The following is a 19,580-nucleotide window of genomic DNA, read 5'->3' as shown; positions in this document are numbered from 1 at the left end:
GCAGCCTCCCAGCCTTTCCAGAACTACCTGTCCCTCCACCTATCTTTGTATCATTGGTAAACTGAGCCACAACGCTCTCAGTTCCTTCATCTAGATCAGTGATGTATACAGTGAAAAGCTGGGGTCCAAACTCTGACCCCTGTGGAACTCCATTAGTCACCGGCAGCCATCCTGAAAATGACTCCTTTATTCCCACTCTGTGCCTTCTGCCAGTGAGCCAAACATCTATCCTCTAACACGATGGGCTGTTATTTAACTCAGCAACTTCCAGTGCGGCACATTGTCAAAGGCTTTCTGCAAATTCAAGTAAATAACATTCACTGGCTCTCCTTAGTCTGTAATAGTTTTAACAACACCAGGTTAAAGTCCAACAGGTTTATTTAGTAGCAAATACCATTAGCTTTCGGAGCGCTGCTCCTTCGTCAGATGGAGTGGAAATCTGCCTTAGTCTAACATGCTTGTTACCTCCTCAAGTAATTCTAACAGAATTGTCAGGCATGACCTCCCGTTGATGAAAATATGATGACTTCACCATATTTTGCCATGCCCTCCCAAGTACTGTGAAATCTCATCCTAAATAATGGACTTTAAAATCTTACCAATGACCGAGGTCAGGCTAACTGGCCTATAATTTCGCGCCTTTTGCCTCCCTCCATTCTTAAACAGGGGTGTTACATCAACAATTTGCCTCTGTGATCCTCCCTGACTTCAGTGATTCTCGAAAGATCACCACTAATGCTTGCACTATCTCTTCGGCTTTTCTCTTTCAGAATTCTGGGGTGTCATCCATCTGGTCCGGATGAGTTATCCACCTTCAGATCTTTCAGCTTCCCTCGCAACTTCTCATTTCCAATGGCCACCATGCTCACCTCTACCCCACTGACTCTCTTGAATTTTTAGAATGTTTACTGATGTCTTTCAGCTGCTCCAGCCTATTTCTTTTTTAGTTGTCCTCTGTTGGTCTATGATTTCTTCCCAATCTCCTGGCCTCCCAATAATTTACATTACATTGCATGATTTTTCCTTTGCTTTGATGCTGTCCTTGACTTCCCTCATCAGCCATGGTTTCCTCATCCTCCCCTTAGTATGCTTCTTCTTTATTGGCATGAGATTTTGCTGTGTGCCCCGAATTACTCCCAGAAACCCCTGCCATTGCAGTTCCACTGTCTTTCCGAGTACACTCGCCTGCCCTTTGGTGTCATGTCTGCGTGCACTATTTTTCAACTGGTCATGGAGAACATGCTGTTTTGACCCCACTATGCACCTTATCTTGTCATGCGGTGCGTCCTTATGGGATTGGGTGATACTGGCACACGACTGGAAAAATGGAACCAATAAGTCTATTGTGTTTGCATCTGGGACCCTCTCGGATGCTGAGCGGAAGTATTTGAAATTCCAAAAGAGGGGTTAGCAGTTATCGTCAGTGTTAAATAATTCCATCTGGGGTAAATCCTTCAAAATAGAAACTGATTGTAAACCATGGCTGAGACTTTTTAAAGAAAGGCAGAATATAATATGTTAAGATTGGCGTGGGGGAGTTTCAATAGATCTCCCTGTGAGCCTCGGAGAATATGAGCTCCCTATCAGCTGGGTGCAGGCTCACTCAATAGGGAAGAAGGAGTGCGGGGATTTAAAACCAACTCCACTCAAGCCAGCTGTCGATAGACATCAGTCTGATCTGCATTCTGCCACGAAGCAGCACTTTGAGCATTGACTCCACCCAGACTCCACCCAAACTCCTGGGAAGTTCGCACATTCTTCCTGTGTCTGCATGGGTTTCCTTCTGGTGCTCTGGTTTCATCCCATAGTCCAAAGATGTGCGGGTTCGGTGGATTGGCCATGCTACATTGCCCCTTTGTGTCAAGGGACCAGCTCAGGTAAATGCATGTGGTTATGGGATAGAACCTGGGTGGGACTGTGGCCTATCCACACTTGATGGGCCGAATGACCTCCTTCTTCACTGTAGGATCCTATGATCTATGTTTTGCCAAGTACTTTGTTACTGGTGGTACATGAATACCGCCTCGGGCAGCGCCGCAGGATAGCTAACGCCGATGCACTAAGTCATCTATCGTTGCCCATAAGTCTGGCTTCATTACCAGCTGTGGAAGAGGCCATGATGATCCCCAGTTGTTTACACACATTTGGATCTGTGAAGGAAATCAAGGCCTTGTTGCAAAAGAGCCAAGTCCTATCGAAGTGAACACATATGGAGCGGAATTTTCCAGCCGTGCTCACCCCGAAACTCGAAAATCCTGCGCAAGATCAATGGACACGTCCATTGACCACCCCTTGCCCTCTCCGATTCCTGTTGGGGGAGAAACGGGAAAATTCACCTGATGATATGACATGGGGGATTCAGAGGACAGCTCTCAGACAAAATTAAACATTACTTAATGAAGAAAGATGAGCTCAGTGTTGAGTGAGGATGGCAACATCACCTGGGGTTCCCGTGTAGTTCCCCCTGAACTGAGGTGACATCTGATGCTTGTGGAATTATATCTTGGCCACCCTGGGACGTTGAAGATGACAGTGCTGACCAGGAGCTGTGTATGGTGGCCCGGTCTTAATGCAGACATTGCTGACTTGATCAGAGAGTGTGGATCATGCCAAGAGAATCAAAAACAGCCCCTCCTCAGCCACTGAACCCTCTAACGCTCCCCGTTTGTGATGGAAGTATACAAGATTCTGAATAGTGTAGACAAGGTGGCTGTGGAAAGGATGATGGCGATTCTCCCAAAAGTGCTGAATTCGTGGGAAAAGTGTTCGAAATCACGACGGTTTTTTCAGTTCAACGTCACACTCGAATCTACCCATTCTGTGCACTGCAGAGGTCACAATCATGAATATCATGAAAAATCCAGGAGGCCGGGAGTATTCGCGCCAAAGAGCCTGAAATCAGCAGGATCAGTGGGAATCTGCGCATGTGCTGAAGACCTCCCAGCATCCAGATCACTGCTCTCAAACCCCCACAGACATCGCTGGCCTCATCGCTGGCTCCCACAAACCCTCCACAGACATCGCTGGCCTCATCACTCCCCCCACAAACCCCTCACAGACATCGCTGGCCTCAACGCTGGCCCTCATAAACCAACCCCCCCTCCGCCCACAGACATCACTGGCCTCATTGCTGGCCCCCAGATCCCCCCCACTCCCAACAGACATCGCTGGCGTCATCACTGCTTCCCCCTCCGTCTCACCCCACACATAGACATGGCTGCCCGCTCACCACATACCCCCATGGATCTGGATAATATGGGTACCCGATCCCTCCATCCCTTCAACATATTGTCCTCACGACTGCCCTGCAGAGAACCGCGTTGTGCTCTCATGTTCAATCCCAGCTTGTGAACATTCCCTCTCTGGAATGGGAGGCTTGATTATTCCCCCCCAGCACCACCCTCCCCCCCAGACAGAGCAGCTGATCGATTAGGAGTCTTGCGTATTGCATCCCCTCCCAACCCCTCCCCGCCCCCGTCCCGAGACGCAGCAGCCGACTGAATGGCAAACAATAAGCGCCCTGAGGGATGAATGACAACTGAATGCAGCCTTTCAAATCTCTCACAAGTATTTGATGCCAATTGGCCCTTGACTGGTCACACTCACTGCACCTGCACTCCGCTAATAAGCCACAGCTTTATATAAGCTGCAGGAGTGGGACACACAGCCCAACTTGACGAACATTTTTCTCTTTACCATCACGTTCACGCATCCAGATTCTGCGCAAAACAGACATGCTTGGCAAAGATCTTTTTCGGGTGCTCCAGCTTCTGAAAAGGTTCCAACGAGTGTCTGAGTCAGATCGGTGGTGGGGCGCGGGGAGGCAGGCGGAGCCAGGCGGGAGGTGGGCCAGATCATTCTCTGGTGAGGTTGGGGGAGGAGGGAAGCCCGATCATTCTCTGGTTGGGCGGGAGGGTGGGGGGCTGTTAGAACTCTAGTGAGGGGCAGGGCAGTAGGTTGGTGGGGCATGGGGAGACTGCTGCCACTCTGTGGGCAATCGGTGGAGGGGAAGGCGGGGTGCGCTACCACTCTGCGGGCGATCGGTTGGGGGGAAGGAGTCAGAGGCCACAATCGGTCTGGGTAGCAGGGAGGTGGGTGGATAAGGTGCACAGTTATGTTGTGCGGGTGTGGCGATGTCTGTGGGGGCCATCGCTCCTGCTTTTCAGTCCCAGGCAGCTTTATCCGCTTCTTGCGGCCCGGGAGCGATGTGGCAGGGGCACGTTTTTCAATTTTTTTTTCACCGCGCATGCACAAGTTGGAGGCGCCAATCAGAGCAGCAGCGTTTCGGGAGTGCTAAGCCCTGCCCACAGCGCAATTCAGACTCGCGATTTTTCTTTCTGGCTAAATGTGTGTGGGGGCGCCTGAGAGCGGTTTTCCAAGTTGGAACTGAATTGCACCCAGATTCAACACTTAGAATCAAAATGATAATATCGATCCCATAGAGTCATAGTGTCTTAAAGGTTTACAGTATGGAAACAGGCCCTTCAGCCCAACTTGTCCATGCTCCCTTCTTTATTTAAACCTTTAAGCTCCTTCCAATTGCCCTCATTTGGCCCATATCCACAATACCCATCTTACTCATGTAACTGTCTAAATGCTTTATAAAAGGCAAAATTTTCCACACCTCAGCTACGACCTCTGCAGCTTGTCCCAGACACTCAACCCCTTTGTGTGAAAAACAATTGCCCCTCTGGACACTTTTGTATCTCTGCCCTCTCACCTTAAACCTATGCCCTCTAGGTTAGGATTCCCCTACCTTTGGGAAAATATATTGACTATCGAGCTGATCTATGCCCCTCATTATTTTATAGACCTCTGTAAGATCACCCCTCAGCCTGCTACACTCCAGAGAAAAAAGTCTCCGTCTATCCAGCCTCTCCTTCTAACTCAAACCATCAAGTCATGATGGCATCCTTGTAAATCTTTTCTGCACTCTTTCTAGTTTTATAATATCCTTTCTATAATAGGGTGACCAGAACTGTACACAGTATTCCAGGTGTGGCCTTATCAATGTCTTGTCCAACTCCAACAAGACATCCCAACTCCTCTATTCAATGTTCTGACCAATGAAACCAAGCATGCTGAACGCCTTCTTCACCACTCTGTGCACCCGTGACTCCACTTTCAAGGAGCTATGAACCTGTACCCCTCGATCTCTTTGCTCTGTATCTCTCCCCAACACCCTACCATTAACTGAGTACATCCTGCGCTGGTTCAATCTACCAAAATGCATCATGCCACATTAATCTAAATTAAACTCCATCTGCCATTCGTCAGCCCACGCGCCCAATTGATCTGAGATAACCTTCTTCGCTGTCTACTGTGCAACCAATCTTGGTGTCATCTGTAAACTTACTAACCATGTCTCCAATATTCGCATCCAAACCATTCATATAAATGACAAATAACAGTGGACCCAGCACTGATCCCTGAGGTGCACCACTAGTCACTGGCCTCCAGTTTGAAAAACAACCCTCTACGACCACCCTCTAGCTTCTGTTATCAAGCCAGTTTTGAACCCATTTCGCTCCCTCATCCTGGATCCTGTGAGGTTTTACCTCAAGCAACAACCCACCATGTGATACCTTGTCGAAAGCCTTGCTAAATTCCATGTAGACAACAACAACTGCACTGCCCCCATCTACCTTCTTAGTTACCCCTTCAAAAAACTCAATCGAATTTGTGAGACATGATTTTCCACTCACAAAGACATACTGACTGTCCCTAATCAGTCCTTGCATCTCTAAATGCCTGCAGGTCCTGTCTCTCAAAATACCTTGCATCAACTTACCCACCACAGAATTGAGGCTCACTGGCTTTTAGTTCCCAGGTTCTTCCCTGCAGCCCTTCTTAAACAAAGGCACACCGCTTGCCACCCTCCAATCTTCAGGCAACTCACCTGTGGCCAACGATGATGCAAATATCTCTGCTCGGGGTACGCAATTTCCTCCCTAGCCTCCCAAAAGGTCCTGGGAAACATTTCATCTGGTCCGAGGGATTTATCCAACTCAATGTGCTTTCAGACTTTCAGCATCTCCTTCTCTGTAATATGTACACTCCTCAATACATCACTATTTCCAAGTTCCCTAACATCCATTCTTTTCTTAACAGTAAATACTGATGAGAAATATTCATTTAGGATGTCACCCATGTCTTGTGGATTCGCACACAGATGACCTTGTTGATACTTAACAGGCCCTACTCTCTCCCTAATTACTCTCTCAGCCTTTATGTATTTACAGAATCTCTTTGAATTCTCCTTAGCCTTATCTGGCAAAACAATCTCGTGTCCACTTTTTGCCCTCCTAATTTCTCTCTGAACTCTACTCCTGCACCCCATACTCTTCAAGGGATTCACTTGATCCCAACTGCCTATGCATGTCATGTGCCTCTTTCTTCTTCTTGACCAGGGCCTCAATATCCCGCGTCATCCAGTGCCCTCTACTTCTAGCAGCCTTGCCCTTCACTCTAAGAGGTATGTGCTTAGCCTGAACCCTGGTGAACACACTTTTGAAAGCCTCCCAGTTACCAGACGTCCCTTTGCTTTTTCAGACTCCCCAAATCAATTTTTGAAAGGACCTATGAGGGTGGGACCTGGAGGGGCTGGGCCAAGCCAGGGTGGATCGATCAGGGAGGGAGGGAATGCCGCTATTGCTCTGAGTGCAGTCGTTGCGGGGGATCCGATGTCACTCTGCAGGCGATCAGTGAGAGGAGTATGACTTATTTGGCCGGGGGGGGGGGGGAGGGGTGGAGGGGTGGGCAGCAGGCGCGAGATGCTTCGAGCCGTGAGGGACTTGCGATCGGCCACAGGCTGTGGCGTATGGTTGGTTTGAGGTGGGCTGTAATAGCAGAGGCCTGACAGATCTGTTTCTCTCTAATTGTCAGGCCTCTGCTGTTGCAATTGCGCACGTGCAGACTCAGAGGTCTGCAGATGTGCAATGGCTCTATCTGCTGCTTGATCAAGCTAGCAGGTGAGTTAAACCACACCCTCTGCCTCTTGGAGCTCTGAACAGACTAGCCCATTTTCCATGCACCAAGTGCGTATGATTGGGAGTAAAGACTCGCACAAAAGACGGATCTGCAACTCTCCCGTTTTAACACTAGCTGGACACTGAGAAATTGTCTCGTAATATTCCACCGAGAGACACTTGGAGAGTGGACGAGCATTCTCACAGGAAGTGAGATGTAAGGGAGTGCAGTCGAGGTAGCTGAGGGTGCCCATCGCATTATAATGAGAATTTGTTGGAAGCGTATCCCCAGAAATGAAGAGAGGGAATTGTAGAAGGAAAAGGAAGGTTTAGTGGTGGACCACGTGAATGTGAAGGCGGAAATTGGAAGTCGGTGACTTTCCCCAATTCACCGTGCGATCGGAAAGTGATACCGAAACAGTCATCAATGTCGCAGAAAAAGGGACTGAGGGAGGAGGACCGAGTGGGACTAGAATAATAAATGTTCCACGTACCCAACACAAAGACTGATGTAGCTCAGGCCCCAGCAATGACCCAGATCAACAAGTTTTATTTGGAGGAAGTGAGATGAGTTAAAAGATACGTTTTTCAATGTGAGAAAGAGTTCAGCCAGATGGAAGAGTGTGGAGATTAGTTAGACGTCTTATGAAGGAAGGGATGGAGCACCCCCAGCTTGTCCTTGTAAGTGATGGATGTGCAGAGGGATTGGAAATCTGTGGTTAAGAGTAAACAGTTAGTGCCAAGAAATTGGAAACTGTTTCCACTCAACATGTGGCCATTTCCACATCGCGATGGAAGCAGGCATACCCAGTCCCTGTGAGAAGCAGATTCCAGGCCCCCTCAGTCATCACCATGGGGAACATGACCTACCCCACTCCCCTGTTTTTAGGGGGAACAGGTGCCACACCCACTGATGTGTGACCAGAGCGAAAGGTCCCCACCAGCACTACTCCTGTTGGCATAACAACAACCCCCCATTCTTGCTGGTAATGTGGAATAAAATGAGAAAATGCAGCAAACGTACAGTAATTCAGCTCTTCTTCTCAGTGAATGAATTGAACAATTGAAGTAAGAGATATTTCAGTAGATTCTTTAACTTCTCTCTGAAATTTGCTTGTGTCACCGTGAAAATTCAGGTGTTTGTGCAGCAACTCAGGAGCTGCAGCATGAAGCCCAATTCATGTTCCAAACCATTTTGAAACATTGAACAATACCCCGATAACCACATTCACCACCAGATAGAATATACCATTTACAATGCCCATAACACCACAAACAGGAAAATGGTAGATTTCCTTCTGCTGCTCATCCCTGGGTGTTTGGAATTCTACCACTGCTGTGAACCTCGACTCTCTTGTGAGCTCTGCTTCTCCTGAAAATGTGTCTGATGCTGAAAATATTGAGCTGCAGAATCAGGACAAATGGAATGGCAGGGGTTAAAATCTCATGGAGGAAAATAGAAATAATTTCCGCTCATCCCATTAACATGGGATAGAGGCTTTCAATCCACTGCGAATACCATCAGGAATATTCATTTGGTATCACCACAGCTGAACACACACCTCCCCAAACTTGAAACATGATAATGCTGGAAATTATTTTTTTCAAATCATTGAGCAAGCTCAAAATTGAAGTATGGGGATATTTGAGCACATTCTTCAACTGCTCTCTGGACTTAATCTGTGTTACTGCCAAAGAACAAGTGTTTGTGCAGCAACACAGGAGCTGCAGCATGAGGCACATTTCCTGCTTGAAAGCATTTATAAATATAGATCAATTATCCAATAACCTCATCCGCCAACATGAACAATGCAGTTTTAACATTGCACAGAGCTGCATTAAATTTGCTGAGATAACAAATGTCAATTTGATAGATTTCCTTCAACTCTCCATCTCTGGGTCTCTGGAACTCGCGCCATTGCTGTGAGACTGGAATCTTTTGCAAGCTTTGCAACTCATTAAAATGTGTCTTGATGGTGAAAATGTTGAGCAGTCGAATCAGGACAAATGGAACTGCAGGGGTTGGAATGAACACCGCTCAACAATCACCAGGTATGACTGTTCTCTTCCTGTTGGGGAGCACTTCAGCGGTCACAGGCATTGGGCCTCTGATATTCGGGTAAGCGTTCTCCAAGTCGGCCTTGACGACACACGATGGCGCAGAGTCCCTGAGCAGAAACTGATAGCCAAGTTCCGCACACATGAGGACGGCCTCAACCGGGATATTGGGTTCATGTCACACTATTTCTAATCCCCACAGCCTGCCTGGACCTGCAGAGTTTCACTGACTTTCCTGTCTGGAGACAATACACATCTCTTTAACCTGTCTTGATGCTCTCTCCACTCACGTTGTTTGTATCTTAAAGACTTGATTAGCTGTAAGTATTCGCATTCCAATCATTATTCATGTAAATCGAGTTTGTGTCTTTATATGCTCTGTTTGTGAGCAGAATTCCCACTCACCTGAAGAAGGGGCTTGGGGCTCCGAAAGCTTGTGTGGCTTTTGCTACCAAATAAACCTGTTGGACTTTAACCTGGGGTTGTGAAACGTCTTACGGGTTTAGAATGTGACAGAACTCAATCATCACCCAGACCTGACAGAACACAACAATGATCATGACATCACCAAGCCAGGGGTCGTTCCTTAAAGAATACTGACCTGTCAGCATAAAATACCAGAAAATGTTCTTTCAGCAGCTCAGCACAGTCACTGTTCCCAGAACCTCTCCTGCCATTTGCTCAGTGCAATATTTGTTTTTCAGCTTCTGGCAGCAGATGGCCACAAATCGATCAATGGTAAATGTGATGGTGAACCAGACAGAGCAGATTGTAGCAGCCGAAAGCAGGGCAGCATGGATATTATATACTGGGATGGATTCCAGGACATAAAACTCTTTCTGAAAAACAATTGGAATGTGCCTCAATATCAGGTCAAGGATAACAACCAGGAGATCCACCCCTGCCATGGCCACCAGGTAGCGATTTTTATATATGTTACTGCACCCAGTGATGTATTGAAATAGTTGTACCTGTGACAGGAGACATGGATTGCGATTGAATGAAAATAATAATTGAATGGGAAAAAGTGATGATGATTACTTTTAGGATATGGCATTGCAGATAAAAATGAATTGGGTGGAAGTCACTGCTCAGCTGAAAGATTTGGTCTTGATCCAGTGAAGATAAACGAGCAATGGGTAAAGATTGGTGGCAAAGCAGGGCTTTGGGAAACAGTGAGAACAAAGAGAGACAGAGAGAGGGCTGGTCCATAAACAGCAGCAGCATAATAGGGCCAAGCCCAGCACCCATGACAGAAGATATGACAGTACATTGGGGCAGCATGGTGGCACAGTGGTCAGCACTGCTGCCTCTGCGCCAGGGGCCTACTTTCAATTTCATCTTTGGATGACTGTCTGTGTGGTTTCTTCATTTTCTCCCCATGTCTGCATGGGTTTCCTCGAGGTGTTCCGGTTTTCTCCCACAGTCCGAAAGACCTGCTCATTAGGTGCATTGGCCAGGCTCAATTCTCCCTCAGTGTACCCGAACAGGCGCCGGAGTGTGGCAACCAGGGGATTTTCACAGCAACTTCAGTGCAGTATTAATATCAGCCTAATTGTGACACTAAACAATAAGTACAAAACTGAAAACACAGTCCAAAGATGTGTGGGTAAGGTGGATTGACCATGTTAAATGGGCGGCACCGTTGCACAGTGTTTAGCCCTGCTGTCCCATCGGACCAGGGACCCTGGTTCAATTCCAGCCTCGGGTCACTGTCTATGGAGTTTGCACTTTCTCCCCGTGTCAGCGTGGGTTTCCTTTGGGTGCTCCAGTTTCCTCCCACAATCTAAAGATGTGCTGTTTTGGTTGATTGTCCATGACACATTGACGCAAGCATGAAGGAATTAGTAGGGTAAATGCCTGGGGTTAAAGGAGGAGGACCTGGGTGGGACTCTGGTCTGTCCAGTCTTGATGGGCCAAACGGTCTTCTTCTGTACTGTTGGTGTTCTATGATTCTGTGGATTCTATGAAATTAACCTTTAATGTGCCATGGTTAGATGGGTACCCATCGGGAATAAGTGGGGTTACAAGGATAAGGCAGGATTGAGGACCTGGGTAAGTTACGCTGACAGAAAGTGGTGCCGACTTGATGGAATGAATGGCCTCTTCTGCACTGCAGGGATTCTATGAAACACTGTTACTGGATCAGCCTTGGAAAACCAAGAGCACAGCCAGGGGAACAATTTCTCCCTGTCTAACATCTCCACACACTCAACATGTTATAACTTTCAATGAGTTCACCTCTCATTCTTCTAAGATACAAAAGGGTTTACTTTTTAACAATTCATTCTCCGCATGTGTGGGTTATTAGGAGTGTAATTGTTTTTGCTGATACGGTGGCTGGAAGCTGACTGTCAAATTATTTGAATCTTTAATGTATTGTCTGCTAGTATTTGTTGGTGAATGGAATAGATCCACATTACTGCAGCTCAGGTAACAAAAGAACACCAAGAACAAACGGCATTGACACAGCGGATTTCACACAATAAAACATCCCAAAGTCCTTGACAAGAGTGAGATCAATAAGAATATTTTCGACTCTGAGTAACAGACGGAGATCCCGAAAGATGGTCGGGGTGGAGGGGGTGGGAGGACATACAGAGATATATGATACACTCATACACTCTGATATGATGGAGATGTTCTAAATCGTAAACAATTGCTCAGCTCAGCTCTGCGTTCTGAGCTCCAAATAGCTTTTCCATGAATGGACTGATTGCAGAAGTGAAGTACGACTAATTGTATGTCCCCAATGCGGATTGGGGAGATGTTTGTTCTCTCCGACTATCCCTGATGCAATGCTTCAGGGTAATTTCTGCGCTGGGTCATGCAGCTGAGAATCAGTACACAGGGGATAGATGCATGGAGACGATTGGGCATTTGGGCTGGGACGTGGTATCTTTGTCACTGAGCAGTCCTCTTCTGAACAAGCTCCGTTCACCCGAATGGGGAGGTCACTAGGAAATGCGGCCTAAAAATGGAATGTTCACTTTCTGCAACAAGCGGAACAACATCCTCTTTGACCATCCCCATGGTCAAAGAAAGAAAACTTTAAATTTTGCAACTTGGAATGTTGGAACAAACATGGATAATCTCAAGAGTGACTATCTAGAAACAGTAAGAAGTCTCACAACACCAGGTTAAATTTGTAAAAGGTTCATTTGGAATCTTGAGCTTTCAGAGCACTGCTCCTTCATCAGGTGAGTCGCGATACGTTCACAAACACGGCATATATCGGCAAAGACACAAATGAAAGATAAATACAGATTCGAATGGGAAGAATGGTTGGAATCCGAGTCTTGACAGGTAATCAGTTTTCACATGTACCAACAGTGCAGCAACCAAAGAGGGAATAAGGGAACTGGTCTCCTCCAGGAGGCCGCTGCCCTAGTCTCAACAAGCATGCACAAGCCAACAGGATGTGGATCAATGCCAGACTTATAAGCTGAGCTCATGAGCAAGCCCTGAACATCACCCAGGCACAACACAACACTATCCCCGCTCTCAAGACTACCAACAACATTGTGATCAAACCAGCAGACAAAGTGTGAGCCACCGTCATATTTAACAGAACGGACTACTGCAATAAGTGTACCGACAATTGAAAACCAGGAACACAATAGACACAATAGACAGTAACCCGCAGATCTGGCCAAAGAGCACACCCGCCAACACAGCAGACTGATCAAGACATTTGATCCAGATCTTCAGGGCATCCTATGTGCTCTCAGCCCACATACTCCCCACGTTGGAGATCTCTACTGTCTCCCAAAGATAAACAAGGCCAACACACCCAGCAGTCCCATTGTATCAGGCAATGGGACCCTGTGAGAACCTTGCTGTCTACGTCAGGGGCATCCCAAAACCGATCGTACAAGGAATTCCCAGTTTCTGTCGGGAGACTGCGCACATCTTGCAGGAACTCAGCACCCATGGACCAGCTAAACCAGGAAAACTCATCGTCACAATGGATGTCTCAGCACTCTACAACAGCATCCCCTGTGGCAACAGCATTGCTGCAACAGCCTCAGTACTCAACACTGACAACTGCCAAACTCCAGACACGCGCGACTTTACAACTCATCCACTTCATCCTGGAACATAATGTCTTCACCTTTGGCAACCAATTCTTCATCCAGACATGCAGAACAATCATGGAGACCAAGGTTGCAGCTAAATAGGCCAACATCTTCATGCGCAAGTTCGAGCAAGACCTCTTCACTGCACAGGACCTTCAACTGACGTTCTACACCAGATACATTGATGACATTTTCTTCACTTGGACTCACAGCAAAGAATCACTGAAAAGACTACACAATAACATCAAGAAGTTCCATCCCACCATCAGAGTCACCATGGACTGCTCTCCATTGCATTCTTGGACACACGCATCTCCACCAAGTAAGGACTCTTCAGCACTTCATTCAACGGATAACCTCAAGATGCTCCACTCTCCAGCTTTCTCCCAAAACACATTGAAGAAAATATTCACGACACAGACAAGCCCTCCATATACATAGGATCCGCCCAGATGAGGAGGAATGGAACAGACATCTTCAGATGCTGAAAGACACCCTCATCAGGGTCGGATATGGCACTCGACTCATCAATTGACATTTCCGATGCAACACAGTGAAAAACCGCATCGGACTCCTCAGAAGCAAATGCGGGACATGATGGTCAGAGTACACCTCGTCGTCCAGTTCTTCTCCGGAGCACAGAAACCATGACATCTTCTTCAAAGCCTTCAAGATGTCATCAATGATGCTGATCATCTCACCAAGGCCATCCCCACACACCTACTACTTCCCTTCAAACAACCGCCCAACCTCAAACAGACCATTGTTCACAGCAACCTACCCAACCTTCAGGAGAATAGCGCCATGACTCCACACAACCTTGCCATGGCAACCTCTGCAAGATGTGTTGGATGATCAACATGGATACCACCATCACACATGAGAACACCGCCCACCAGGTGCAGAGCCTTTACTTATGTGACTCGGTCAATAATGTCTCTGGAAAATAAGTCTTACCTGGCAAAATGTAGCTCAGATTCTGCTGCTCTGAACCTGGGAATGAACGGGTGAAGGTCACGGGTCACCTGATTCATAAGGAACCAATCAGAAGCCTCTCTTTTGAAAGTCTGGCCTCAGCAGAAGGTTCTCCCGTGCAGCTGAAAATGCTAGGCTCCACCTCCAGATGCTTCTCCCCAAATTCCCTGGCTGCTCCTGGGGGCTCCAGTTGTCGTGAGAGACTAGGCCTGAATCTGCACAGCACTGGATTTTAAACCCTCACCGGGAGCTAGGCTCCACCCTCCAGATGCTTCTCCCCTGATTCCCTATCTGCTCCTGGGAGCTTGAGATCCCAAATCATTTTTACAAGCAGTTGATTTTATGGCAAATTGCATACCTCGATGAGTTAATCATTCTGAGGTAATCCACATTTGTTTCCAAAGGTTCTCTCAATGCCGTCAAGTCTTTTTCAGATAGAACCTGATATTATGCGAAAGAGCATGTCTAGATGAGTTAAGCATGAGGAGAGGTTGGAGAAACCTGGTTTGTTCTCACCGGAATGTTGGTGGTTGAGGGGCGATCTGATAGACGTGTATAAGATTATGAGGGGCATGGATAAAATGGATAGTCAGAAGCAATTTTCCAGGGCGGAAGAGTGCATTTCTTGGGGAATAAGTTTAAGGTGCAAGGTTTTAAGGAGATGTACCAGGCATGTTTTTTACAAAGAGGATGGTGGGTGCCTGGAACTCATTGCCGGGGAGGTAGTGGAAGCAGATACGATCGTGACTTTCAAGGGACGCCTGGACAAATGCATGAATAAGATGGGAATACAGGGATGTGGTCCGTGGAAGGGAAGGAGTTTTAGTTCAGGCTGGCAGCATGGTTGGTGCAGGCTTAGAGGGCCGAAGCGTCTGTTCCTGTGCTGTAATTTTCTTTGTTCTAAACCCTGTTTCTGAGCTTTCACCTGAAGCCTTGCCTGCCTTTTTACTCAGAATCTGCTAATAAGTCCCGAATGCAGAACCATGGGTCAGAGCTCTTGAAACGCTCCATGTGTCTCATGAGCTAGGAATAAGCCGTGGGAATGCTGACTCTCACAGCAGAACCCCGACAGTTCCTCGGCCAACACTGCAAGGATGGCATCCGCAGTAGAAGGCCGGGACCAGGAAATCATTGTCATTTGTGGCAGGATCCAAGCAATGGCTGAGTCAAGCAGTCCAAGAGTGCCACAGCTGAGGGCCTCAACATGATCAAGTGATTCTGCAACCCAAGGCTAAGTGGCTCAAGACCTTACAGAGGACCCAGCGGGACTGCACTGAGACAGTGGGATATGGCAGTAGCTTCTGAGAATGTGGCCCACTCAGAGGGTCATGGCTGCGGGGCTGCAGAACACGGCCCAGTCAGAGGGCACTTGCTGCTGCCACGGATAGGATCCCGCGCATCCTTCACCCTCACGTGGTGAGGAAGCCCTCCAGCATAAAGGTTGCATCCTGACAGGATTGCAGCTATGCAAGAGAATGAATGACCTTGCCCTCTCAATCAGGAGAAGCCACTCTTAATCTCTCTTCCGCCACTCACACCCAGCCCTTCCCATTACATAGTGCCTCCAAGCAACATGCAAAGAACAAAGAACAAAGAACAAAGAAGAGTACAGCACAGGAAACAGGCCCTTCGGCCCTCCAAGCCTCTGCCGCTCCTTGGTCCAACCAGACCAATCGTTTGTATCCCTCCATTCCCAGGCTGCTCATGTGACTATCCAGGTAAGTCTTAAACGATGTCAGCGTGCCTGCCTCCACCACCCTACTTGGCAGCGCATTCCAGGCCCCCACCACCCTCTGTGTAAAAAACGTCCCTCTGATATCTGAGTTATACTTCGCCCCTCTCACCTTGAGCCCGTGACCCCTCGTGATCGTCACCTCCGACCGGGGAAAAAGCTTCCCACTGTTCGCCCTATCTATACCCTTCATAATCTTGTACACCTCTATTAGATCTCCCCTCATTCTCCGTCTTTCCAAGGAGAACAACCCCAGTCTACCCAATCTCTCCTCATAGCTTAGACTCTCCATACCAGGCAACATCCTGGTAAACCTTCTCTGCACTCTCTCCAATGCCTCCACGTCCTTCTGGTAGTGCGGCGACCAGAACTGGATGCAGTACTCCAAATGTGGCCTAACCAGCGTTCTATACAGCTGCATCATCAGACTCCAGCTTTTATACTCTATACCCCGTCCTATAAAGGCAAGCATACCATATGCCTTCTTCACCACCTTCTCCACCTGTGTTGCCACCTTCAAGGATTTGTGGACTTGCACACCTAGGTCCCTCTGTGTTTCTATACTCCTGATGACTCTGCCATTTATTGTATAACTCCTCCCTACATTATTTATTCCAAAATGCATCACTTCGCATTTATCCGGATTAAACTCCATCTGCCACCTCTCCGCCCAATTTTCCAGCCTATCTATATCCTGCTGTATTGCCCGACAATGCTCTTCGCTATCCGCAAGTCCAGCCATCTTCATGTCATCCGCAAACTTGCTGATTACACCAGTTACACCTTCTTCCAAATCATTTATATATACCACAAATAGCAGAGGTCCCAGTACAGAACCCTGCGGAACACCACTGGTCACAGACCTCCAGCCGGAAAAAGACCCTTCGACCACTACCCTCTGTCTCCTATGGCCAAGCCAGTTCTCCACCCATCTAGCCACTTCCCCTTGTATACCATGAGCCTTAACCTTCTTAACCAACCTGCCATGTGGGACTTTGTCAAATGCCTTACTGAAATCCACATAGACGACATCCACGGCCCTTCCTTCATCAACCGTTTTTGTCACTTCCTCAAAAAACTCCACCAAATTTGTAAGGCACGACCTCCCTCTTACAAAACCATGCTGTCTGTCACTAATGAGGTTGTTCCGTTCTAAATGCACATACATCCTTACCAGCTGCCTGACACAGTGTCCACTTACATTCTCCCTATCTGTTCTCTTGCAGGAGAAGCTGGCTCACAACAGCCAGGAGAGCGTAGGAATCCTAACGGAGCTTGAGGAGAGAATTTACCTCGTGGTAGGGGAGGATGAAGACCACAAAACAAGTCCACCAGGACCATCTATGCACAAGGACATCTGCCAGGTCACAGATGTCCTGTACAGCCGGGCAGGCCAGTACATACATTTGGACATGGGCCGTGGGGCAGGCCCAACAGGGAACCCAGGCTGCAGGCTTTGCCGCCATCCCTCATGCGCAGGGGGTTGTCAATGGAACACAATGATCACAATCTGCGGTTCATGAATTGGAAGAGGTTCCACTCCAAATGTGCAAACTGTGTGTGACTACAGGCTGATGATCATGCATGTGTGTGCACTACACACAGGGTGTGTACCGACAATTACACCTTCCAAATTCAGACACCCCTGTGCTGTTCGGGGAAGAGCCCAGGCTGCAAAGATGGCTCATGGGGGACAAGGGTTACCCACTGAGGACTTGGCTCATGACACCAGTGCAGAGGCCATAGACCAGATGTGTGGTGCATTGGGCTTTTGAAGATGCAATTCCAATTGTTGGACCACTCTGGGTGTGCCCTCCCATATAGCCTCGAGGCTTTCCCACACTTTCGTGGTTCTAGAGGATTTCTGCAGGAGAACGGGCAAGCATGGAAAGATGAGGGCCGATACCAGAAGGCGCCAGAGAATGGGTTGAAGTAGGGTGTGAGGGAATCCTTCATTGCAGCAAGGTTTAGATATTATCTGTCATGCTGTCTGGTGGCTGATAGCTTTACCCATCCATCCTACCCCGGGAGCTGTTCTGGTTTTCTGCACTTAATCATTTTTGCAATAATTTCACTGGTTAGAGATTCTAGAAGTAGGGGGCATAGTTTAAACTTTAGGATCAGACCGTTCAGGAGGGAGGTTAGGAAACAGTTCTACACAAAAAAGGATGGTAAAGGTTGGGAACTCTTCCATGAATGACAGTTGATGCCATATGAGTTGCTAATTTTAAATCTGAAGGATACAAATTTCTGTTGAGCAAACGTATTAAGGGATATGGACCGAAGACAGGTGTATGGAGTTACACCACAGCGATGACATCATTGAATGCAGGTACAGGCTCGATAGGCTGAATGGCATGTGAGGATTTAGTTATTGTAGCTGTGGAATCTTGGCACTTTCTATCTCACTCACACTGGGAATATCACGATGGGCAATGAGTGGTAGCAGCAAAGTGACGAGCCAAGGAGGGAATGGTGGGTACAACCATGCCTCTCTTGGGCTCACTCACCCCGTACCCTGTTATGCTACAGCGCTCGAGTCAGGAGATGCTGTGACACCTAACCGCATCCGGCCCCCCCCACCCCGCCCCCACAACTCTTTTCCGTAAGATGACGAGCTAGTTACAGATGAGATCATCTTGGCTGCTGGCTGCTTGAAACCACATTAGAAATTTCTGGGGGTGGCGGGGGGCGTCGTTGCGAAATCAGTCATTTCAATTTCAGAGGATAGTGTCCTTGGCCCAACTACCTTCAGCTGCTTCAATGAACTTCTCTCCATCATAATTTCATAGATACCCTCCAGCGCAGAAAAAGGTCATTTGGCCTTTCGAGTCTGCACCAACCACAATCCCACCCAGGCCCTACCCCCATATCTCTACATATTTACCCACTAATCCCTCTACTCGAGACATCTCAGGACACTAGGGAGCAATTTTAGCATGGCCGGCCAACCAACCTAACCAGCACATCTTTGGACTGTGGGAGGAAACCGGTGCACCTGGAGGAAACCTACGCAGACACGAGGAGAATTTTAAACTCCACACACACACTGACCCAAGCCAGGAATCGAACCCAGGTCCCTGGAGCTGTGAAGCAGCAGTGCTAACCATTGTGCTACCGTGCCGTGAGGCTGTTTGCTGATATTCAGCACTATTTGTGATTCCTCAGATACTGAAGCAGACCATGTTCGAATGTAACAAGATCTGAACAATATCCAGGCTTGGGCTGATAAGTAACACTCACGCCAAACACATGCCATGCAATGACCATCACCAATAAGAGAGATTCGAACCAGTGCCAGACCGGCTTCTTGTCACTGTTAGTGGGGCCTGGGGTTGAATGTCTGCAGTCAACCACAGAACATGTCCGAGGGGCAGGGGGCAGAGTCTGTGCACATCTTGATCATGGTGCATTTTGCTTCTCAACCTTTCACGTTGGTTTCAAGTTTAGACTGCAGCAGAGTCGAAGCGGGCGGCAGGAATCATGGTCCCAGTGTGACAGGAAAAGTGTTTTGCTGAGGCAGGCAGGCTCTGTGGTGGTAGATGTCTCAGGCTGAGGAGTGCAACATAGCATCCTGTGCAATCCCATGCAGATATCCCAAGATGATGCTTTGTACAGCACACAGTCCCTTCCATCAGGCAATTTGACTGCGGTGTGTTCCCGAAACTCTGACGACAAGGACCTGAAACGAACAATGTTTTATTCACTTGTAGAGCAACTTCCTCATGGACTCTGCTCCTGCACTCCCAGGGAGAACTCCCGTGTTCC

This window comes from Mustelus asterias, chromosome 11, assembly GCF_964213995.1.
Source record: "Mustelus asterias chromosome 11, sMusAst1.hap1.1, whole genome shotgun sequence".
Classification (NCBI taxonomy): domain Eukaryota; kingdom Metazoa; phylum Chordata; class Chondrichthyes; order Carcharhiniformes; family Triakidae; genus Mustelus; species Mustelus asterias.
Note: the sequence above shows the minus strand (reverse complement) of the source record.